Source organism: Choloepus didactylus, chromosome 8 (assembly GCF_015220235.1).
Source record: "Choloepus didactylus isolate mChoDid1 chromosome 8, mChoDid1.pri, whole genome shotgun sequence".
In the NCBI taxonomy this organism is placed as follows: Eukaryota; Metazoa; Chordata; class Mammalia; order Pilosa; family Megalonychidae; genus Choloepus; species Choloepus didactylus.
The window spans coordinates 3,830,189-3,855,263 of NC_051314.1; positions in this window are offsets into that span (position 1 = coordinate 3,830,189).

Below are 25,075 nucleotides of genomic sequence, written 5' to 3' on the forward strand. Positions count from 1 at the left end.
AAGCCCACTGGACGGGCAGACTCGGGGAGGTTTGTGTTCCTTACACAGAAGTAGTTCACACACCCACCCACCCACCCACACACACACACCCCACTGGGGAAATGGAGGGATGGACGGAGAGGTGGAGGGGGGACTAGGTGAGGAGCAAGGGGCGGCGATGGGTGCTCCACCTGTTTAAGGATTTAGGAGCATCCCTGGCTTCTGCAAGGATCACTGCAGACCTAGTGGCTTGAAACAATGCAGATTTATGATCTTCCAGTTGTGGAGGTCAGAAATCCGAAATGGGTCAGCAGGGCTGCCGTCCATCCGGAGGCCGTTGGGAAGAACTGGTTTCCCTTCCTTTCCCAGGTTCTAGAAGCCACCTGCATTGCTTGCTCCCGGGGCCCTTTCTCCATCTTCAGCTCAGCCCCGGAGCACCTTCAGATCTCTCTCCCTCTGACTCTGCCTCCATCGCCTCGTCTCCTCCCTGAGCTCCTGCCCCTCCTGCCCCAAGGTGACCCTGGAAACGCCTGGATGACCCAGCGGTCGCCCCACCCCGAGACGGAGACTTGATCCTGTCTGCAAAGGCCCCTTTGCCAGGGAAGATGCTCTCTGGGAATGGGGATTGGATGTGGAGGTCGTTGGGGACACTTGCTGCAAAGCAAACGGTTGCACCGAAACAGCGGCCCAGCTCTCCCAGGCTTTCCCCTTTATAAAAGCTAATCCATTTCTGGCAGTTTGCATAATGGCAGCTATAGCAAACCAGAACAGGGAGAAATGTCCTGAAATTGTCATTGAATCTAGTTATTTCTCAGTGAAAGTGAGCTGAGCTGGGGCAGCGTGCACCTTCCACACATCTCCTCCCATGACCTGAGCCCCACACACACCTCTCCTTGGAGGTGGCGGCTGCAGTGCCATTGCACATTTTGGAGTCAGATCTGCCAGGTGCTAGCAGTGACCCCTTGGATAACATGTGTCAACCCCCTGACCCCTGGTTCTTTCCCTCTAAATTTCAGAGGGAAATTTCAGAGCGCTGGTAGGAGAATAAAAAAGACACATGGAGTAACCACGTGAACCAGCTCTTCCACTCCTAGGAATACAGCTAAGAAAATGAAGACACACAGCCACACAAAATTTTTGCATGTGTGTAAAAATAATAAAAATAAATTAATTAATGCACCGAGCAGCATAGTTCAGACAGCCAAAAAGTGGAAACAACACAAATGCCCATCAAGTGATGACAAATAAACAAAAAGTAGGAACTCCACATCATGGAACATTATTCAGCTGTAAGAAGGAATGAAGTCCCGATACCGGCAACAACGTGGTTGAACCTCAGAGACATCACGCTGAGTGAAAGAAGCCAGATACAGAAGGTCACATATTGTATAATTCCTTTGTTAGGAAATGTCCGGAATAGGTAAATCCATAAAAACAGAAAGTAGATTAGTGGTTTCTAGGTCTTGGATTGGGGGGGGGGGGGTTGAAGGAGAGGGACAGCCCACGGGCACAGGGTGACGAAAACAAGCTCCGGCACAAGAGGGTGGTGATGGTGGCACGACATCGTGGATGCACCAGGTAGCCCTGAATTGTGTCCTCAAAAGGGTTAAAATGGTAAATTTTGTGTTGGGAGAAGAAAATGGCAGGCTCCGGTGACTACAGTTCTGTTTTCCTTTCATTGGGGGCTCTGTGAGTCCCTGTAATCGCTGGCTCCTCAGTGATCCTGTGGATGGAATTGTGGTCCCCAGCGACACCCACATCCAATCCCCATTCCCAGAGAGCATCTTCCCTGGCAAAGGGGCCTTTGCAGACAGGATCAAGTCTCCGTCTCGGGGTGGAGCGACCGCTGGGTCATCCAGGCGTTTCCAGGGTCACCTTGGGGCAGGAGGGGCAGGAGCTCAGGGAGGAGATGAGGCGATGGAGGCAGAGTCAGAGGGAGAGAGATCTGAAGGTGCTCCGGGGCTGAGCTGAAGATGGAGAAAGGGCCCCGGGAGCAAGCAATGCAGGTGGCTTCTAGAACCTGGGAAAGGAAGGGAAACCAGTTCTTCCCAAAGGCCTCCGGATGGACGGCAGCCCTGCTGACCCATTTCGGATTTCTGACCTCCACAACTGGAAGATCATAAATCTGCATTGTTTCAAGCCACTAGGTCTGCAGTGATCCTTGCAGAAGCCAGGGATGCTCCTAAATCCTTAAACAGGTGGAGTACCCATCGCCGCCCCTTGCTCCTCACCTAGTCCCCCCTCCACCTCTCCATCCATCCCTCCTTCCCTAAGCCTCCAGCCTGGGAAACTCTCCAGACCGTGCTCTCGCCTTCACAGCTCAGGAGCACCTTGCTGGGGCTCACCTGTGCAGATGTAGCCACGGTCAGGCCCCTCCAAGGAGAGTTCTTATCTTTCCAATGGCTTCTAGCAGGAAGCGCGAGGGAGCAGGCTGGTAGCTGCGCTCCACTGCTGGCAGAGGGCATTACGGAATATTCTAATTAAATCTATTTTAATTCCTCAGCATCCCACCGGCCCCAGCTTGGTCTCCTAGCCTTCTGATAAGGATGCTTTGAGGAACCACAGGTGGGACAGATTTTCCAAGGCCTGCCGGAGCCCACTCTCTTTCCCTTTGGAATGCACTTTAATTACGCTTTGCAGTGACAGCACTTGACACCTGTGGAGGAAATTGTATAATCCTTTTCCTGACAATTAAAAAGAAGGATTTGCCTGCAGGTCATCAAGAGCATCTCTGAAACATTGCTTGCCAATTCTTTCCCTTTCTCTCTTTAATCCTGTTATCTTTTTCCTTGGGTCATCTTTTTTTTTAATTACTTTGAAAACCTTATCCGGGGAAGCATATTCAGAATAGTTGCAAGACGGTTATCTTGGGCTAGTTGGAATCCACATAAGCCATCAAGAGGCACTTTACACCGAGAGCTTCCTTCAAGACCCTTCCACCCAGACAAGAAGAGGCTTCGGGGCTGTGTGGACTCGGGGCTTCCTGGAGCCCTGCTGTGGGAGGTGTGTGAGGGCACGGATGGCTCCTTAGAAACAGGTGCCCTGAGTATTGCCACCATCTGCCCAGGGCCCTCACTCACCTCCAGAGGAAACCTGGAGAAGAGAACGGGGTCAAGCTCCAGGCTCGGTTTGCTTCCATGGGTTGTCTCTGCTTGAATATCTACGTGTCTTTCAAATATTCATAAATGAGAATGTAAAACGGTGCAGCCACTGTGGGAAGAGTGTGACAGTCCCTCAGGAAGTTAAACAGAGAACTAGCAAGTGACCCAAGAGAATTGAAAAGAAGGCCCTGAGTAGGCACTTGCACACCGATGCTCACAGCAGCCTTTTTCATCAGCACCCAAGGGTGGAAACAGCTCAGTGTCCCTCAGTGGATGGATACACAAAATGTGGTCTACCCATGTGATGGAATATTATTTAGCCCTAAAAAGGAATGAAGTTCTGATACCTGCTACTACGTGGATGAAAACATTATGCTCAGTGAAATAGGCCAGGCACTTAAGGACAAATACTGCACAAAGTCACTTATATGAAATATCTAGAGATAACAAATTTTCAGAGACAGAAAGTAGATAAGAGTTTACCGGAGGAAGTAGGCAAGGGAGAAGGGGGAGTTTTGGGCTTGGTGGGTGTAGAGTACTTGTAAAACTAATAAAAATAAATTAATTAAAATTAAAATCAAATAACTATTCATCAAGAAGAAACTCTGGAGACAGAGAAATAACCTATTTGTTTCTTTCCTGGAGACTTCCTGCCTTTCTCCGGCTGGGTTCGGGGAGGGGCCAGCGCAGCACGGTCTACAGCTCAGCACCCCAGCATCGAGTGCAGAAGCAGGTGGGTAGCGGGTGCTAGGTATCTGTGTGGGTGACTAAACCAGTGATGAATGCATAAATCAATGAACCCAGTAAACCTACGGGAGAGACTAGGCCACACCCACTCTGCAGATGAGAAAGTGCTTCCAGAGCTGGTGCTTTCACCAGGCGGCTGCAACGTCCTCCTGGCCTGGGGACCAGAGACACTGACCCGACTGGAGTCAAGCCTGTCCCCACTGCCTGCCTGCTGCCCGGGAAGCTGGGCTGGCTCTGCTCCACCATCCTGACAACCCTGGAGCCTCCGCAGGGGAGGAGCAGGGAGACCCAGTGGGTGAGGCCACCCTACTCAGGTGAGGCGTTGGCAAGAGGCCGACGGGACCTGCCCGCAGCGTTCGTCTGTAAGCAAAGCAACGTCGGGGTCTCCCGCCTTGCCCCCCACCTGGTCCCGCACCTGTCAGGGAAGGGAGTGCCATCTGCCGGCCCCTCAAACTCCAAGACAGAGACTTTACAAGGGTCTGCCTGTAGTTCCTGCTTTCTCTGATGCTGGGCAGGGGCCAGTTCATAGGATTTTAGAGCTGGACAACCCCCAAGGCCTGGCCTGACTTTGCAGCCCAGAAAAGGGAGGCCAGAGGCACTGAGTTGGCCCCGGAGGCCGTGGTCACCAGGGCGGCTTCCAGCCTGTCCCCGACTCCTCCTCCTTGACCTGATCAACCAGCACAGTGAGCTGGACGGGTCCTGGGAGGCTCCTGTAGTTTGTTTCATCCCTTGGAAACCCTAGGACCAGGCAGGTTGCTTTGCTTCCATCAGGTACCAGGTGTCCAGACCTCCGAATGCTCCAAGAGTCCCAAAGGGTGGAGCTCGATGCCACATTGGGAGAGCCTAGCGTTGGCGCCGGTCAGATCTGGCCCTACACATCCCCACAAGCTGGACGCAGTGGTAACCCCTACCTCTCATCCGCATAGGGAAAACTTGTCTGTCTCCCAGGGCTTCCATGGGAGTGAAATGAGACAGCAAATTGGGGGGCCCTGGCTTGAGAGTGGAGGGTGCTAGGGATGCTGAGTCAAGGTCACTTTCTCCCCGGGCTTGCGGTCGGGGAACTCCGGGGCTCAAGCCAGCAGCGGGCTCGGAGCGTGGATGGATGTCAGGGAAGCTGGGAAGCCCTGAATTCCTCTGTGCTGGAAGGCAGCAGGAACACCCCAAGACAAAAACCAGAGAGCTGAGTCCATCAGAGAGAGGGGCGGGGAGCTGGGGTGATTCAGCGGGAGAAAGTCGGGCAGCAGGTGCACGGACAGGTGGGTGGACGAGAAGTCGGTGGCCCAGAGGCTGGGAACAAATGTAAGAAAACCAAAAAGAGGCTGAGGCTAATGAGTGAAGGAACTTTCCTAATAAAAATAATAATAGGAGGTGGAGTCGTGGAATCCTTGAGGAGTGAGGAAGATGCTCTAAGAGGCTCAAAGAGGAAGAAGGGTGGGTTCAAAACGAAAGCAGACCAGCATCCACGGCCAGTTAGGGGACAGTTTTGGGCACCAGCTCTGGAGGTGAAGAGGCGGCTGGAGTCCGTCCTGCCCAGCCCGGACTGGACAGAGAGGTGCGACCCTGTGGTCCTCGGACCCACTGCCTTCGAGAATCGGCATTCTGGGGTTTCCCACATGCGGTGAGCGCTCCCAGCACAACATGTGTGCTGACACTTCGGGCCCCACCTCAGCTTCTCCGATTCCTGACCTCCATGCCCCCACTTTATGGATCAGGGAACAGCAAAACCAACTTGTCCAAGTCACCTCATACAGGAACCAGACTTTGCCTCTCCTGGATTTTCTTTATTTTCTTTCTCCCTGGGCATTTTTTTTTAAATTGTCCATGTCACAAGGAAGATCCAGACAAGGAACACCTCATGCTATAGGACGCCAGGGAAGGCCTGCACCCCCAAGACGATCTGCAGGTAGCTCACCATGTGCGGGCGACGTTGCCATTTGACCTCAGCATTTCTTATCTTTTCCTTTACTGAAATTAAAATCAGTACCATAAAATCTCAATACTGGCCGAAAGCTGTTCACATCCAGCAGTGAGCAATTGCCTGGGGATGCTAAAACACAGCCAGGAGACCCGGCCTCCCCCCCCCCCCCCCGGCCAGCTCCTGTCTTCTCGTGCCTCCCCAGTGCCGGGCGGTGAGCTAGGCTTGGACTTCTTGGGCGGTGCCGTCACTCTGGACAGTCTGCGGTGGATGGAGGGTGCTGGGGACCCTGCTGGGCAGGCTTGGGGTGACTTGGCGGCTCTCCCCCATCCACAAAATATTCTCCGCGTCTCTGCTCCACTTGTACTGAGTCTGCCGCTCTGTCTTACACTTCCTGCCCCTGTTAGATTTGCTAGCAAGCCGCCATGAGACTCTCGCCGGGGAGATCCAGGGGTCAGCCTCATCCATCGCTGGGAAGTGTATGGAAACCTCCCACATCTCCTGGGAGCAGCCGGATGGGAGATCGTAGCTCAAGCCCTAGGCTAAGTTCACCTGCACGAGACCTACTCAGGATACTCCAGGTGGGCTATCCCTTTCACATCCTGGAGGTCACTCCTCCTCCCAGCAGCCCGCAAGCCCCTGGCCGTCCCGAGTCCAGGTGGGGGGAAGCTGCTTCTGAGGTCACACAGCAAGTTGGCAAGAGCAGAATTCTTCGTCGTCATCACGGACGAGTTGGGACTTGGTTCCCTGCTTGCCCAAATACCCACCAGGGCAAGAGCCCTCATTGTTTCAGACCCTAGGGTCCCAGGCACGCCCCAACCAGAGATGCTGTTGGGACCGAGGAAGACGCTGGGGCCGTTTGGGAGAGTCTGGCCACCTTTCAAATCACAGCGGTTCAGTGGACAAGAACACAGAGGCTGACAGCCCAGAAGGCGTGGAGCTGAGTGGTAAACTGGCAAGCAGAAATGGTGATGGGTGGCAGGCGGGCTGATCTGGCCAGGAAGAGGCTGCAAGGGAGCAAATAGATGGCTCAGAGCTCACACTCGGAGCCCAAAACATTGAGTGTGTGCACGCCGTGGGGGTGCTCATGCCTGAGGGACAAAAAGAGATTTTTGTCCCAGGACAAGGCCACCTTTAGCGCACCAAGGAGACACAGGGTCAGACAAGAGGGCAGCAAGGCCACCCGCCCCGGACGCCCCTCTGGGTCTCTGTGCCTGTCCATCCCCTGAAACCATCGGGGTCCCAGCCCACCATGCTGCCCCGGCTGCCCCAGGGTCCTGCTGGACACACGTCTGACCAAGCAACCTGCTCACAAGTCTCCCAAGGCACCCCAAAGTCTACACCCCCGAGTGGAGATTCAGGTTGCTTCCCAGGCCAGGGCTGAATTATCATCGATTGGGTCTATAAATATGAATCAGTGCCTTTTATTTCCCTTCTCACATCATTATCTATCCTGCAGCTTTACTCCAGCCCAGAGGCTATTTAAATCTTCCTCAGTAGCTCTGACTTCCCTTCATTAATATTCAAAGGTTGTTGCTTTCCTGGTGATGCTCACTGAGTCACAGCTCCGTGTCTGCTCCGCATTCAGTCTTGACGATAAATCTGGGATCCGCATGTGGGTACCACCACCCTCCCACAGGTGAGGGAGTCTCGGAGAAGCACGGAGGATGTACCCAAGCTCTCTCTGCTAAAAGCGAAGGTGAGTCGTGAGCCAGGCAGTTGGACCCCTCTAGAGGTACAGCCTACCTCCGTAAAATAAATAAATAAATAAAAACCATCCAAAACCTGGAAATCAGGCAAAAGGATAATTTTCAATGCCATGCCAGGATATCATTGAGCAGCCCACGGAAGCCTGGATCAATTCTATAAGGCTGAGGTTTTTTGACTTGCTCTTTACTTTTGATGAGAGCACAGACCGTGTGAAATTACTTGTGAATGTGGAGTCTTTTGCCCAGCAGAGATGCAAATGATTTCTGCCTTATAGAGAAGATTGGCCCAGAGATTATGATTTTACTGCCCTGTAGGACACGAAGCAGCTTTGTCTTCAATTTAGCAAGCTTGCTGCAGCCCACTTTCCAGAAGCCAGGTGAGTCTCATTCCAGGGATCAGAGACTTGGGCTTGAGCTAAGATCTCACATCCAGCTGTGCTTCAAATTCTCCTTTGAGCCAATTCGGTCTCCTGCTGCGTCCCTCTTCAACCAGGTAAGTACGTCTTTGACAAGCTCTCACTCTGTATTTGGACGAAGCTCATACGTTCAACTTTTCACAATTATACTCTGATTGCCCTTGGCCACCGCGGCCTTCCTTCCCCATCCACGGCATCCCCTGCAAGGGCTGTTTCGAAGGACACTGCCTGCTTTCTTAATCAGGTCTCCACCCGCTGACCACCCCCCCGCACATCCTGCAGGAGCCACCGGGCGAGGAGCCCCTGCTTATCACCCTCCCCCTCCAGCACAGGGGGCTCCCAGAGACTGACCTCCACATTCATGCTCCCTCTGCAAGTCCTGGCAACCCCAGTGGAGGGGATATGGTCTCAGGCTTTCCATTCTGGCCGGTGTTCCAGCAGGAGGGGCCGCATTCGCCCCCAGGCCATGCGCTGATGGAGGAATGGGGGAGGGGTGAGCGGAATCGCAGTCGACCAGAAGGCCTTGTCAGGCCCTGGTTTGTGCGGTCCCCAAAAGCTGCATCTTAGTTTCTAGATTCCCGTACGGCCTTGGGCAGAGCACGTCCTCTCTCTGGGCCTCAGTTCCCCACCCATGAACCACGGGATTGGACTGGGCAATTCCAGATGCCTCTCCCAGCCCTCGGTCTCTGATCATATTATATACACTGGAAATTCATTCACAGACAAACCTTTGAACATCCAGACACTCGAGGACGCTAAGTTGAGAAGGAAACATTATTAATGAGATGAATTCAAAAAAGCAAAAGCTGTCCCATCAACAGCAGAGCTACATTTGGCAGGAAGCTGCAGGAGCCAGAGTGGGCTGGGATGAGATCGTGGACCCAGGTTGTTCACGGCTGAGCACCAGTGACAGACGAAGTCTCCTCTCCATCGCTGTCTCCTGGAAAGAGCGGGGAATGGGAAACCTTCAAAGCTACGGTGAGCAGCACTTGATCCCCCCACCCTTCTCCTCCCTAAGAGGGTGGCACGGGCGGTCTCCGCCAGCCTGGGCATCAGTTCCTGGCAGAGGCAGCTCTGAGTGCAGTGGACAGGTGGGCACGGTTCAGAGTCACTGGCCACCTGCCCCTGCAGGTAATGGAAGAGGGAAGAGCTCGCAGCCTGGTGTCCCCCGCTGTGTGGAGTAATTTGACAGTTTTGACAGGGAAGGGAATTTTCCCTGCTCCTCAGTCTTGGAACTTGGCCTCCGAATACCCAGCCATCTCTTCTCATTTCAATGCGGACTGGTTTCCAGCTGTCCCAGGACACGTGTGGTTCTTTTCTATCAAATTTGCATTGCAATGATTGGAGACCGCAGGGGACAGGAGCCAGTTTTTAGCTGTGAGTTTATCAATGCAGGAGTCTGCCCAAAGTTAACTTCTTCTTGTCCCAGGAAAACTTCTCTCACCCCACGCCCAAGCTGATACCAACTTCAAAACGAAAAGAAGAAAAGTCCATAAAAATCAGACAGATTCCTAGACTGAATCCTTAGCATGACTGTGGCGATCAAAAATGGACCAGGATGTCTCATGGAAGCCCTAAGCCAAGCTCAGATGAAGGGAATCTGTCCTGAGAAACAGGCAACACTTTCTTCTTCAAAGCCCTGGTTTATCAAAGGCTCCCGGGGAAGGGGCCACGTGGGTGGAAGATGAAAATGGGGTTTTGAAGGCCTGTTGATAAATCTCTTCCAGCAAGACTGAAAAATGCCCTCCAAAGTGATAGGAAGTTCCCACGGGAAGGACAGCTTCCTGGTTACCTGCTGTCAGGACTGAAGGTTGCTGGGCCCAAGCCATTTGGTGAAGTGGGGAGACCGAGGCAGGGCAGGGGTCCAGGTTGGGGAGAGCGGACTGGCCAGGTGCTGCCCAAGACGGGGCTTGCTGGAGGGTTAACTTGCTAAGGAGGCCATGCGGTTGGGGTGGAGACATCTGAAAAGCGAGAGGCAACTCGGCCGTTCCATTTGTAAGGAACAATCCACCGCAGGAGGCAGCCAAACTGCACCTGCAGGTAACGGCACCAGCCGAGCTCTTCGCAGGATCGGATTAAACTCCCGATGGCCGGGGATGGGCCTGTGGGGCACTGAGTGGAAGATGTTCTTGGAAACAATGGGCCAGGTCTGTGTCCTGGCTCTGCCCACCGCCGGCAGGCAACCCTGGGCACTCCTGACTTTCTTCCCCGCCAGCCTTCCCCTCAGCTGCCATGGGCTGCCGTCTCCTTGCCAGGCCTGCTGCTGGGATTAACTTCTGAAATGGCCAGGAAGCATCTGGGCCTTCCCACCACTTTCATGAGCCCCTGATCGTCTGCTCACCCCTGCCCCAAGTCCGGGGGGCAAGAGCAGGCTGCAGCAGGGAAGGGGCCCACTGGGTGGCACCTGCCCTACATGGGGATGGGCAAGGGCCTAGAGGTTTCCAGGCTGAGCTTGCACCTCCCACCCTGACCCAGATGTGGGGGTGCCCCAGATGGTCCCAGAAGCTGGGAGAAGGGGGTGCACAGCCCAGCAACCTCCAGGCAGCCAAGCACAGAAGACAGATTCCACAGACAGCGGCAAAGCTTCCTGACCCAAACTCTGATAAATTCTCCCCAAAGTAATTTACACATTTGATATCATTCCAACCAAAATTCCTAAAGAGCACTTCTACAGCTTGACCAAAAGATTCTCTTTACCTGGAAAAATCAATAGTCAAGAATAGCCAATAGATATTGCAAAAAGAAAAAAAAAGAATGATGCAAAAGAGATTTTCATGATCAAATATGAGGTATTATAATTCAAAGCAAGTAGGTCAATGTGGCAATGGGGCAAGGACAGATGTATTGGTAGAAAGGAATAAAACTTCCAGAAGCAGATCTAGGTAAGTGTAGCAGTTCATGGGAATGAGATGGCTTATTTAATAAATGGCCAAGATAATGTGATGCATAAGCATTCAGATATAAACAAAGTCAAATCTCTGCTATATAGAACACACCAAAATAAATGTAGGTGTTTTAAAAAGTTTAACATGAAAAATAAAATAGAATCATGTAACTCTAATAAAACAAAATGTAGGACATTTTTTATCTTATCTCAAGGCAAGCAAGGTCTTTAAGAATGAAACAGCATATAATGAATTCATAGAAAAATATTTAGGTATCAAGCTGCATTAAGATAAAAAACAGGTTTTGAATTAATAGAAACAGAATTCAGAGGAAAAAAAAACAACAAAAATAAAAGTTATAACAATGCATGCCAGTCTTTAATATGTAAAGCCCTCTTAAAACTCAACAAGAAAATAAAATAACCCAATTGCAAAATGAACAAGGTGGTAATCCTTCAAAGGAAAAGGAAAAATTACTAGAGAAAGCATATTTAAAAACACCTTCAATGGTAATCAAATGCATGCTACTTACCACAGTGAACTAACTTTACACTTTTATTTTCTCAAAACCAGCACACACACTCCCCTTTCCTCCATTCTTCCTCCACTGCCTGCTTGGCTGTTCTAGAAGCTTCCATTAAGGCCATCAGGTCCCCTGTGCAGATGACGACCACCTCCCGGGACGGCGCCAAACTGTGGATCCCGCGTCACGGACACTGTCCTAATCCTGCGCCCCGGACCCAGCTACGACTGCGTTTCCAGTGTCGGTACCGACAGTGCCGGGCGCCTCCTGCCCTCCCAGCAACTCTCCCTTCACCAGACTGTAGTTTGCCCTCCCTGACCCAGCACCATCGGGCCCCGCTCCCCAGCACACCCTCCCCGTCCCCGGCACACCCTCCCCGTCCCCGGCACACCCCTGTCCCCAGCACACCCTCCATGTCCCCTGCACACCCTCCCCGTCCCCTGCACACCCTCCCCGTCCCCGGCACACCCCTGTCCCCAGCACACCCTCCATGTCCCCTGCACACCCTCCCCTTCCCCTACACACCCCCGTCCCCTGCACACCCCCGTCCCCTGCACACCCTCCCCGTCCCCTGCACACCCTCCCTGTCCCCTGCACACCCTCCCCGTCCCCTACACACCCCTGTCCCCTGCACACCCTCCCTGTCCCCTGCAAACCCTCCCCGTCCCCTACACACCCCTGTCCCCAGCACACCCTCCCTGTCCCCTGCACACCCTCCCCGTCCCCTGCGCACCCTCCCCGTCCCCTGCACACCCTCCCTGTCCCCGGCACACCCCTGTCCCCTGCACACCCTCCCCGTCCCCTGCACACCCTCCCTGTCCCCTGCACACCCTCCCCGTCCCCTACACACCCCTGTCCCCAGCACACCCTCCCCGTCCCCTGCACACCCTCCCCGTCCCCTGCGCACCCTCCCCGTCCCCTGCGCACCCTCCCTGTCCCCGGCACACCCCTGTCCCCTGCACACCCTCCCCGTCCCCTGCACACCCTCCCTGTCCCCTGCACACCCTCCCCGTCCCCTGCACACCCTCCCTGTCCCCTGCACACCCTCCCCGTCCCCTGCACACCCTCCCCGTCCCCTGCACACCCTCCCTGTCCCTGGCACACCCCTGTCCCCTGCACACCCTCCCCGTCCCCTGCACACCCTCCCCGTCCCCTGCACACCCTCCCCGTCCCCTGCACACCCTCCCCGTCCCCTGCACACCCTCCCTGTCCCTGGCACACCCCTGTCCCCTGCACACCCTCCCCGTCCCCTGCGCACCCTCCCCGTCCCCTGCGCACCCTCCCTGTCCCCGGCACACCCCTGTCCCCTGCGCACCCTCCCCGTCCCCTGCGCACCCTCCCCGTCCCCTGCACACCCTCCCCGTCCCCTGCACACCCTCCCTGTCCCTGGCACACCCCTGTCCCCTGCACACCCTCCCCGTCCCCTGCACACCCTCCCTGTCCCTGGCACACCCCTGTCCCCTGCACACCCTCCCCGTCCCCTGCACACCCTCCCTGTCCCTGCACACCCTCCCTGTCCCTGGCACACCCCTGTCCCCTGCACACCCTCCCTGTCCCCGGCACACCCCTGTCCCCGGCACACCCTCCCTGTCCCCTGCACACCCTCCCCGTCCCCTGCACACCCTCCCTGTCCCCTGCACATCCTCCCCGTCCCCTGCACACCCTCCCTGTCCCTGGCACACCCTCTGTGTCCCCTGCACACCCTCCCTGTCCCCTGCACACCATCCCTGTCCCCTGCACACCCTCCCCGTCCCCTGCACACCCTCCCTGTCCCTGGCACACCCTCTGTGTCCCCTGCACACCCTCCCTGTCCCCTGCACACCCTCCCTGTCCCCTGCACACCCTCTGTGTCCTCCATCTCCACCCTGCCCTGGTCAGATGTGCTGGGATCTGATGCTGGTCACTGACCTACTACTGATCAAGAACAGGGGTCAGTGAGGCCCAGCATTGTCCTGTGAGTAGGGTTGTCTGATTCAGCAAATAAAAATACAAGCCACCACATTAAATTTAATTTTCAGAGAAGTAGCAAATAGTCATTCATGTTGAAATATTTCAGATAAACAATAAATAACGTTTTGTCTAAGTATGTCCCCAAGGTTGCCCAGGACATACTTCGAGTCAACAAATATTCATTGCTCATCTGCAATTCTACTTTAATTGGGCATCCTGTATTGAATCTGGCAACCCTACATGCAAGCAGGGTCCCTGGGCAGTTGAGCCACCTCCATAATAGCCAGCAATGAGGGGGGGAGCAGGGGGTGGGCCTCTAGCTTCCAGAAAGGGGAACTCATGGCTTCTGCAGACCCTAAGGTGTTCAGGGTACTCAAGAGCCTTCATTGCACCTGTCCGGGTGTCCCCACCCTGGGCCTCGGTGCGGTCGCAGTTGATTCGTCGGGGGGGGGGGGGTGGCGGCCGGTTGCTAAATCCTAGGCTCTCAGGATTGCTTGGAGGGTACCGGCGGCGGGGGCTCTTTCCCGGAGGCGAGGGCGAGGCGGGGGACTTGGCCAGGTCCCCGGCGGGGTGGCGTGCAAAGTATGGAGGGCGGCGAGAAAGGAACAAGAGGGACACGGTTCTTTTAGGGTGAAGAAGCCAAGAGAGAGAGAGAGCTTTATTAGGGGAGAGTACAAGCTTATATCGGGCGTTTAGAGGGCGGGGTAGCTGTAGAGGTTAAAGGCTTGGATTGGTTCTGAGAGGGCGCGGAGGTTGATTGAAAAGGGGCGAGAGTTGCTCCGGTAACGGTGTCTGGCAACAATGTATGCACACTGGTGGTAATGGGAGTTGCACTGGCAACGGGGAGTGTCCGGGCAAGATAAGGGGGTGGGGAAAAGGCGGTTCCCTCCGGCAAGCCTCCCCTAACAGTGGTATTTTGGGTGAGGAAATGGGGCCTGCCTCCGGCCTCACTTTCCCAGGCCCGGGGGGCTGCGGAGGGCGCTGTCGCCCGTGCCCACTACCCTCCCCAGGGGCTGATCAGGTCCCCCAGCCCAGGCCCGCCAAGTTGAAGCACGTAATCAGTGTCCCGCACCTCGGGGCCCCACACCTTCTCTTCCGAGGCCCTGGCTCAGCCATAAAGGCTTTCCCAGCCTGGTACTTCAGTGTTCTCTAGGGTTCTGCCAGTTTTCCCTTGGACTGCCTGGTCTTCAGCTTCTCCCATCTTCCAGCTGCAGGAGACGAGGGTGACGTGGATGCACCGAGGAGGACCTCTGACCCAACCTTGCTTTAAGTTGGTGATCGATTACCCTAAGCCTTTCCTTTTCTCTCTTCAGAGCACAGCTCTTTTAATTTCTCTTTCTCCATTCTTCTCAAATGCCAGAGCTGTTACCTGAGACAGTGCAGCCTCTTCCACCTGCAGTCCATCTCTCTGCACCGCAGGTAAAGGATCCTACAAGCTACAGCTCCCGTGTGCCAGGGACTAACAATCTCCACCAACCCTCAGTGGTGGGGCCTCCCTGCCAGCCAGCCGGGAATGATTCCAACTGCAGAATCCAATACTCAAAGTCCACTTCCTGGGAGGCAGGTGGGCTCTGTAATCTGCGGGCAATTTGCCCACGTAGAGGACCAGCTGTGGGCCATTTGCCACCCGATTACAGCAGCTGGCAGCGAGCAGCAGGCCCAGTAAAAAAGACCCGACAAGCCACCACGGTATTTTCTACACATGGTGACCTCTCAAGGTCAAAGATAACAAACCCAGGTGGCACAGAACAGAATCTGCAGCATTGCGTGGGGGTGGAGATGATGACGATGGCGGGGAGGGCACCACCAGCTGATGTCACCATCAGTTATCATCAATATCATATTTATTTTTCCCAAGTGGGGCATGACATGATGATTAATGAGCAAAATTTGCATCTGTATCTTCTATGAATTCATATGACCAGGCTCCAGTTTTAACCCTTGGAACATCTTTGAAAACTGGGGGTAACTTCCTGGGACCAAAATGTTTCTTGCACACCTGCACAAGTAGAGGGATTCCCTCTTGCACCCAATATCTCGTACAAGTTCTTGACCCCTGCCCACTCCCCCAGAGACTCCTCCTGTGTGCAGCAGGGGTTAGTAGCTGGGAGCCACATTTCCCAGACGTCCCTGCTAACGGGCTTTCAGGATTGTACAGTGGGAGATGCTCACGTGAGATTCAGAAAGCAGACAGAAATGTCATTATTTTCCTCCAGTAGACAGATGTGTGGATAAATGGGGGACTGGAAATCGGCAGCAGGTTCAGGGGAAAACTTCTGTGAATTACCTGTCTAACCGCCAAAGTAGCTGAGATCACAGGGAGTAGCTTCGTTGCAATCCGTGCTCCCCTAGAGTTCCCGAGAGGCAGCAGCTTTTCCTTCTGAACTTCAGTCCCCCGGCCCTCCCAGCAGTTTGGAGAGCATCTGGTTTCCTGTTTTAAATCTCTCCCTGGTTGAAACACCAGGAGCAGTTTCTGTTTTCCTTGGTGGATCCTGCCTGATAAGACTCCCAACCCTCAAGCAACAAGAACATCACTTGAAATGGGTTATTAATTAACACTCTCAAGCAAAACAAATGATGGAGGGGCAGCAAGGTTTGCAAAAGTGGGGACACTCAAAGGCCCATGCACTAGGCCAGAGTAGAAAGTAGCATGTCCTCAAGCAAAGATGGAAATGTGCAACCAAAGTGACACGGCCTTCGACATGGCCTTCGTAGGGATCACACCCAAACACAGGTTCTCGAAGAGGAAAGCCCTTTTAGAACTTGAGTGGGACTCTAAACCAATAATTATGGCATCAGGTGCCTGCGTCACAAATCATCTCACCCTAGGTGGGCCAGCCTACCCCTTCTGAAGATGGCCACAGAGAGAGAGCTCCCTCCCTCTGCAGACTGGGGCCATTATGGAGGATTTGGAAAAGCCCTGGGCCAGGATCAGGCCTTGGAGCTCTGGGACAGTGTTGTCCCCACCGTCCCAGCTTACTGAACCTTCCTACCTGCTCAGACACCCCTAAACCTGAATGCCCCTGGCTCAGCTCATGTGGAGAGGAAAGGAGCCCCTTGGCCAGCATGCATAGTCATTACCCTCTGGTCTGAAGACATACTAGCTCCCCTGAGGCTCTTCACTGGGGCATGCCATGACGGGTCTATGCCCACTGGGCTGGGAGCTCTGGCATCGGCTGTGCTGATCCCCAGGAACTGCCCGTGACCCAGGAAGGTGGTAGTTCCACCTGGCAAGTGGGCAGCGTTGCCACAAGGGCAGGCTCTGCTGCTCAGTCCTGAAAATGGCTGTCATGCTGCTCTGCAAGAACAGGAGCTGTCAGAGACAGGCCAGAGGATGAAGCGGGTCCACCACAAGAAAGCATCTTCTGCACTGGGCTACATTGCAGGTCCAGGCTCGGGCACCCCAGCAGCAGGGTCACAGGGCAGGGACCACCACGTGAGGGCAAAGATGAGATCAGCAGTCAGTGGTGGGGCAGTGGTTTTATTGCACGGGGTGCTGCTGTATGGGGCATGGTGAGAATCTCGATAATTTAAAATCCAAGTAATTGTAAGATGTGTGATTAGAAATGTGTGGAACCCACCCCCAAACATACCCCTTAAGTAGAGCAGGACACTGCATGGAGTCCGAGTTGAGGCTTGGAGGTGTGAGGATGGCACACAGCATGGAATTCAAGGGAGCAGAAGGGGACGAGTGGCTGGCAGCCTCGTTGGGCCTTGGTGGCTGACACACCCAGCACCATCAATGGCTTCATCTGGCCCTTACGGCTGGTGGGTTCCAGAGGGCGTTTGTTGCAGACACACATGAGCATTCCTGGGAGTCCTTGGAAATGTTGACTGTGTATCCTTGAAAACGTCTTGAGACCTTACTAGAGAGTGGAAGGAGGTCCAGAATGAAGATTTGGAATATCCTTGCAGAGGGACATATTTATTCTCTGGTGGCTATAGAAAGATCTGACTGCTCTTGGGTGGAGAGATGCTTTTGCAGTGATTTGTTACCAACCTAGTGACTTCATGGACCATTAGCTCCCTTCCTCTGTCATGACCCTCAGCTCTAATGTCCGTGGCTTTCTACACACCCTCCCCTGCCCTGTGGGTTCTTATACACATAGAGGGGCAACAGGAGACCGGGCACCGTGGAACCAGAAGGCACTGGTTTATTTGTACTTGTCATTCTTAACCTTTGTCTCTTTCCTTGATCATAGATTTTCTTGATTGCTAGAAACATATTTGCCTGTATCTAAACTTTGAAATTCATTTTTCTAAACACCATCACCCAGTATCACCATCGCTACCATCATCATCACCATCACCACCATCACCACCATCACTATCTCACCACCACCATCACCACCACCATCTCCACCACCATCACCACTATCACCACCACCACCACCATCACCACCATCTCCACCACCACCATCACCACCACCACCACCACCATCACCACCACCATCACCACCAACACCACCACCACCAACACCACCACCATCACCACCAACACCACCACCATCACCAACACCACCACCAACACCACCACTATTACCACCATCACCATCACCACCATCACTATCTCACCACCACCACCACCACCACCATCTCCACCACCACCACCACCATCACCACCACCATCACCACCAACACCACCACCATCACCATCACCACCACCACCATCACCACCACCAACACCACCAACACCAACACCACCACTATTACCACCACCACCACCACCATCACTACTATCACAATCAGAATCAGAGTTAGATTCATCAGAATCATTATTTTACCCTGAATTATTCTGCCCTCTAGCCCTCTGCTTATTCCTGTAAAGTCTGGCATAGCTAGATGAGAAACTGATGACAGGAGTGTCTTTCCTGCTCTTCTTTTATGTTTTCAGGGTCAAAACCAGCTACTGCTCCATTCCCCTGTATATAATTAGCCATCATGCTGACTTTCTTTCATAATTATTTCTGTGCTTTTACCTTTTCTGTTTTCTCATAACTACCACACTCATTTGTGTTTTATTTTATCTTTTTATAGATACTCTGCTTTGCTCCACAAAGGATTTGAACAGCAGTTACTACAACAGCCCAAGACTTAACTGGCTCATGCCTCAATATCACAACATCTTCCTGACCCTTTTTCCTCAGATATACTCTTTGTGTTGCTATTGTCTTGATGTTCCTATATTATTTCCTTTTTTGCACCAAAACAAAAACAAAACAAAACAAGCAAACAAACAAAAAAAGGCAATATAAATGGCTCTGTCTCCAGAGGGAAGGAGAACCTGATATTTGGGGTTTCCGACATGCATTGTCCCTAATCTGCATTTCCAACTTATCTCGCCTTTTGTCCTGCCCAGGCCTGTGGGCCTTGCAACGCCCAGGGCTGTGGAAGATCATAAGGTCGCTGCCTTGAGCAGTCTCCGGGGAGCTCCCGGCTGCTCCAGGGCTTCCCGCTTTCAGACGGTTTGTTCAGATGCTGCTCCTTCACGTCTGGCTTGGAGTCTTGAACATCACACCTGTGGGCACAAGCTTGCTGCCCCACCTGACCAGATCTGGATCCTAGTTTCACCACGTCTCGGCTGGGTAACTCCTGGGGGTTACCCAACCTTCCTCTGGGCATGGGAACAGATGTTGCCTATTTTTTCACACAGTTGCCCTGTTTATCCTAATGTTCTGTAGGATTCCCAGAGGACAATGGGTGTGATTCCACGGCTTCCACTTTAATTCCTCACAAACCTCACACGCATTAGGATGCACTCGCTTTAGGAGACCCATCGTCCACGGTGGTGGACCTCCCTGGAGATAACAGAGATGTGCCTTTTGGGGTATTTGGGGTACAGTGTTCCAGAGTAAGGATCTCCAGGAAACCATGTTGTGTGGTTGGTGTTTTCTCCTCAACCCTATGATCTCCATAGTTGATTCCCAAAGAATAACAAACTAATTAACCTTTTAAAAACATTCCTCTAATCAATCACATCTTTTACGGTTTCATTAGCTATGGGGCCAAACTCAACCAGGCAATCATATTTAATTCCTTGCATATTGATTTATAAAGGCTAGTTTATGGCCACCTGCTCATTAGCAATGTGAGGTAGGATTCCCGCTGCAGGTTAATCCCTTTTATAATTAAACCACATTAGGGCTTCCCGAGAGAACACCGAGTCCCCCATGTCGTGATGAACGGGCGAGCTGCACACAGCTCATGACCTCTGCAGAGGACGCGTCGTCCCCGGTGTGCCTGCTTTTTCCTTCATCCCCTCCTGGGCAGCCATTGGACTCTCACTGGAGGTGGCTTTTCTTGAAGTGTTTGTCTTTACCAGGCTGCAAATGAAGGCTTTAATCACTCGATTGGTGGCCGCCTCAGTGATGCTTTATCCATTTTAGCACCATGGGTGCATGTTGTGACTTGACCCTCCTCACCCTCAACTCCCTCAACATCAGACTCACTATCGGCTGGCCCACCGTCTTCAGATCACCACGGCTCTGCCAACTTGCCAACAGCAGACGGCCACCAGCACCGTCGCCACCTCCCGGAACTGGGGTGCTGCTTCTCTCACCCTCTTGTCTTCCCTGAGCTCGCCCTGCACGTGGAAAAGCAGAACAACAAAGTCACCTCCCTTTAGGCTTTAAAACACTAGAACAAGACGGAAATGTAGAGGGCTAAAATTCCAGGACACAAGCCAAGATTTTCCAAACCTGCCAACACTCCCTTGGTTGTGATGTTTCCCTGTGATCAGTCAGAGGCAACTGATTCATTAGGGAGAATTAGGATTTTTAACAAATTAAATTTTATAAAAATATTGTTAAAAATAATATTAAATATTAGAGCCTTAAGAAAAACGTATTTTGGAGTTGTAAGAATGGGATAGTTTAAGTACCATAAAAGCATGTGGTTGCTATTAATTTTGGAAGAAAGCCTGATGATATAAATGCTAGTTTTCCTACCAAAAAAAAGAGATAAAGTTCATCAAGTTATGAGGAGGAGGTGGGGAGGAGATAGAAACAGATTGGAGATGGGGCTGAGAAACTGGTGGACCCCTAAGAAAGAGCCAATCGAGCTTCCTTTCTCTTCCTCCAATCACACACCCAAGGACCTCACACGCAGGGAGCTTTCCCGGGAAGGATTCCAGATAGACCTGGACCTCACCTAAACTATCTGTTCTAGTTTGCTAATGCTGCCAGAATGCAAAATACCAGAGAGAGATGGGCTTTTATAAAGGGGGTTTATTTGGTTACACAGTTACAGTTTTGAGGCCATAAAGTGTCCAAGGTAACACATGAGCAATCGGGTACCTTCACTGGAGGATGGCCAATGGCGTCTGGAAAACCTCTGTTAGCTGGGAAGGCACGTGGCTGGTGTCTGCTCCAAGTTCTGGTTTCAAAATGGCTTTCTCCCAGGATGTTCCTCTCCAGGCCACAGCTCCTCTTTAAGATGTCTCTTTCAGTTGCTCTTGGGGCATTTGTCCTCTCTTAGCTTCTCTGGAGCAAGAGTCTGCTTTCAACAGCCGTCGTCAAACTGTCTCTCATCTGCAGCTTCTCTCTCAGCTCCTGTGCATTCTTCAAAGTGTCCCTCTTGGCTGTAGCAAACTCACTCCTTCTGTCTGAGCTTATATAGTGCTCCAGTGAGCTAATCAAGGCCCATGCTGAATGGCGGGGCCACACCTCCATGGAAACTATCCAGAGTCATCACCCACAGCTGGGTGGAGCACATCTCCATGGAAACACTCAAAGAATTACAATCTAATCAACACTGATAACATCTGCCCACACAAGATTACATCAAAGATAATGCTGTTTTGGGGGACATAATACATTCAGACCGGCACACCATCTGTTCTAGTTTGCTAATGCTGCTGGAATGCAGAACACCAAAAATTGGTTGGCTTTTATAAAGGGGGTTTATTTGGTTACACAGTTACAGTCTTAAGGCCACAAAGTTTCCAAGGTAATGCATCAGCAATCGGGTACCTTCACTGGAGGATGGCCAATAGTGTCCGGAAAACCTCTGTTAGCTGGGAAGGCACATGGCTGGCGTCTGCTCCAGAGTTCTGGTTTCAAAATGGCTTTCTTCCAGGACGTTCCTCTCTAGGCTTCAGCTGCTCTCCAAAATGTCATTCTCAGTTGCTCTTGGGGCGTTTGTCCTCTCTTAGCTCCTCCGGAGCAAAAGTCAGCTTTCAAAGGCTGTCTCCAAAATGTCTCTGTAAGCTGAAGCTCCTCTCAGTTCCAGTGTGTTCTTCAAAGTTTTCCTCTTGGCTGTAGCTCCTCTTCAAGATGTCACTCTCAGCTGCAGCTGCACTGAGTTCCTGCTGTCTGTCAGCCCATTTGTATGGCTCCACTGATCAAGGCGCACCCTGAATGGGAGGGACCACGTCTCCATGGGAACATCTCATCAGAGTCATCACCCACAGTTGGGCGGGGCACTTTCCATGGAAACACTCAAAGAATTACAATCTAATCAACACTGACAGGTCTGCCCATACAAGATTACATCAAAGATAATGGCGTTTGGGGAACATAATACATTCAAACCAGCCCACCACCTCTTGCCAAGAGCAATGCACGCAGTACCAGGGTGACCCACCTTCCCAGTTTTCCCAGAACCAAGCGGTTTCCAAGGACACAGGACTTTCCATGCCAAAGCCAGGCAAGAGCTGAGTGGCTCTCACCCCATAAGGAGTCATCTCATGCAAAGACGATTAGTCAGCACAAAGGGGCATGAGCAGGCTATATTCAAAGGGAGTACAAGAATCAAAGAATGGATCAGGGAAGCAAATGGCAAATGAAGGGTTATCATAAAAGTGTTGTCTCAGGAGCTTGGAAAGCATGATCAAACCTATTTCCACGAATTTAGAGAATTTGATGAAACAAGCAAAAAGCTAAAAGGGAGCTCTGAGAGATCAAAACATCTATGGAAGAACAGCACAAGGAGGTGAAAGGAGTATAAGCTGGTAGAACTCAGAGAGGTGGTTGAAGAAAAACTTATGTCCTTCACCAAAATGAATGGCACAGACATTCCTGAAAAAAGGCTAGGGTACACTTAGGACATGGCTGAAACCAAAAGAGATAAAAGGGAACTAACTAAAGTAGTTACAGTGATTAGAGAGGAAATCATAGACATGAAAAGCAGCAACATGATCTGATAAGAACATAATAGACATCCCTAAAGAGCAAAGCCAAACAAAAGGAAAGAAAGGGATATAGACATAATTCAAGAAAATTTTACAGAAATAAAATGAAACTTAAATGTAAAACCTAACAGTGTCGCCATATTCCAGGGAAAAAGGAAAATATAATCAATACCAAGATATAACCTAGTAAAATTACTGGAGTTTAGTAAGCCCAAGAATCCTCTGAGCACAAAGGAAATTATATCAAGATACCTGTAAAGAGGGAAAAAGTTCAAACCACCCTCAGTACTCACAAAGTTGTTCAATTCTAGAAGACAAAGAAACCCTACCTACAAAATCCTCAAAGATATTGTTTGCCAACTATCCTAGCATTCAAATATCAGGGCAATAGGCAAATATTCTTAACTATTCAAGTATTTGAAGAATATAATTCTGGTGAGTGAGTAGAAAAACCACTGCTAAAAGATTGATGTGAGAAATGAATCTGTTTCACTGCAGTATTAAGACCAAAATAAGTGTAGGAATTATGGCCATATAGTGGAAAGCAAATACTATAAATCATGACAATATAGCAATAATATAAGCAATAAAGATGGGAGATGAAGAGGGATAGAAACTAGGAGGTAGAGAAAATATATTCTGACGTTTCTATCTTACATCGTTGGAATCAAAGATAATGTAGTAAAGCTGTAATATAAGCAAAAGTATAATTAAACACATAGCACCTAAGAAAACCCAAAAAAGTTTCATGGATGAATCTTGCAAACCTTTCAGGGTAGGTAGTTACAGGGCTGCTTAAATTGTTCCAAAGAACCCAGAAAGAAAGAAAGCCCTTAGATAGTTTTTATGAAGATGGAATTATAGGGAAACCAAACACTACAAAGAAGATACAAGAAAAAAGGTACTCTCTCACTTATTAATATATCAATGTAAAATCTTGAAAAATTAGAAAAATCCTAAATAAAAGGAAACAAAATCCAATAACAACATAAAAGAACAGCAGAAACATGATTAAGTGGAGTTTATTCCCAGAATTCGATGATGATTCAATATTTGGAGAATCAAACAGCATAGCTCATAATGTTAATTGATCAAAAAAGAAAGAAAAAATCAAATGGCTAATTCCAAAGTTGCTGAAAAGTCATTTAATTATATTTAATTCCATTCTGAGCAGGTAGAACTCTTAATAACACGGATATTAATGGCAATTCTTTGCCATGATGTTTTTCCCCTCTAGAGGTACTGATATGGAAAAATCTCCAAGACAAATTATTAAATGAAAAGGATACAGAAGAACATATGCTTTATAAGAGAGAGAGAGAGAGATGTAGGGTACACATGCGTGTTTGGGTGTGTGTGCATGTGTAGACATACATGGTTAAATATGTGTGCACACAATCTCTGTAAATATAAGCAAGAAACTGGTAATTGTGATGCCTCTGGTAGAGGAACTAGGGGGCTGGGGAACACAGTGAAAAATAGGCTTTTTTGTATAGTCTATTAAAATTTTCAAAATGAGTACCCTATAACAAGCATATTTTTGTAAATAACAATTTTGCAAAACTGTTATTACACAGCAGTGGTTCTCAATCAGGGACAGTTTTGCTCCCCAGGGAACTTTTGGCAATTCTAGAAACATTTTTGGTTGTCACAACTCGGGGGAAGGCAGGGAGCACTACTGACGTCGAGTGGGTTGGGGCCAGGGAGGCCATCAAACTCCCCACAATACACGAGGCAGCCCCCACAGCATAGATTTACCTGGCTCAAAATGCCACCACTGCCCAAATTGAGAAACCCTGTTCTATTATGATAATGTCCACCATGGAGATAACTGGGAGGCAAAGAAAGTCAAATGAACTTAAGCGGAAAACCTAAGGCTCCCACTCTCATGTATTTGCTACTCGACCCTGGGCATTCGTTCCACCTCACAAAGCTTCACTTTTCTCACCTATAACCATAATCAAATGACGTCATAGCAGGGGAGGGGCTGCGTGAACTCGAAACCACCACATCCAACAGCAGCGGTGTGCACGGGCACTGGCACAGAAAGACAGTTTCCTGGGAACTCACCGCCTCATTGAAGAGGTGACGAGTAAACAATAAATGTTCAATATGTATTAAGGAGATTAAGACAGAGACACAGAGGGAGCTTTTGGAAGAAAAGGCTTGGAGGGCACTTCAGGCAGAGGACATATGCCAACGAGGAAGGCTTGAGAACACGCTGCACCGTTCTCCAACGCGATGACGGCACAGTAGTGTGACTGTCCTGAAACACAAATTTGAGTGCTCTGATGCCCAGAGACCTGTCTCATGGCCCAAAGGGAAAGCGCGGACCCCCCCTGTTGCACAGCCCGCCCACTCTGGCCCTGCTGCCCACCCAGCCGCTGCTTGGTCTAGTCTACCCCTCCACTCTCAAGCACGTCTCATGGCTGGGTTTTGCCCGGAGATCACTTGCCATGAGATACACCTGAGTAAGGTCTAGCAGGGTGAATTTTCCTCTTCACCTTGATTTTCTTTCTTCTAAAACTGATATGAAAGAAAACAGTTAGGATTCTATTTAGGAAAAGCTGGTTTAATTGTTTTTTCATACTCACAAAATTAGTGACTATGCAATTATTATTCATAAAGTTTATTGCTGCATTAGTGTGTTTTTAATAGTGTTTAAGACAACCACTTTTTTATATCCCTGGGCAGCAGAATACAGAAGTAATTTATTTTAG